The sequence below is a fragment of the Glycine max genome, chromosome 10 (genome assembly GCF_000004515.6).
Source record: "Glycine max cultivar Williams 82 chromosome 10, Glycine_max_v4.0, whole genome shotgun sequence".
Lineage (NCBI taxonomy): Eukaryota > Viridiplantae > Streptophyta > Magnoliopsida > Fabales > Fabaceae > Glycine > Glycine max.
Window position 1 is genome coordinate 9925844 of NC_038246.2, and position 676 is coordinate 9926519.

Sequence of the window (676 nt, forward strand, 5' to 3'; positions counted from 1 at the left end):
TAAAATATTTAAAAAAATTCAAAGTCAAGCAGTATATTACATTCAAATTTAATATATTATTTAAGAAGTAATATTAATTTAATAATTTATTATATAATAATTGATATCCTAATTATTTAATACAATAATTAAAATTAATATTTAATTATTATATTAATTATAATGAATTATTAAAATAATTTTAACAAAATTCAAAGTCAATCAGTATATTACATTTAAATTTAATATATTATTTAAAAAATAATATATTAATTTACTAATTTAGTATATAATAAGTAACATATTAATTATTTAATACAGTAATTAAAATTAATATATTAATTCACTAATTTAGTATATAATAATTGATATATTAATTATTTAATAAAATAATTAAAATGAATATATTAATTATTATATTAATTTTAATGAATTTATTAAAAATATTTAACTAAATTCAAAGTCCATCAGTATATTACATTTAAATTTAATTATTAAATAAAAGTTAAAGTATTAATTTACTAATTTATTATATAATAATTGATATATTAAATATTTAATACAGTAATTAACATTAATATATTAATTACTATATTGATTTTCATATATTTATTAATTAATTAGCATACTAATTAAATTTTTGATATATTAAAAATATTTTAACAAAATTCCAAATCAATCAGTATATGCAGATAAG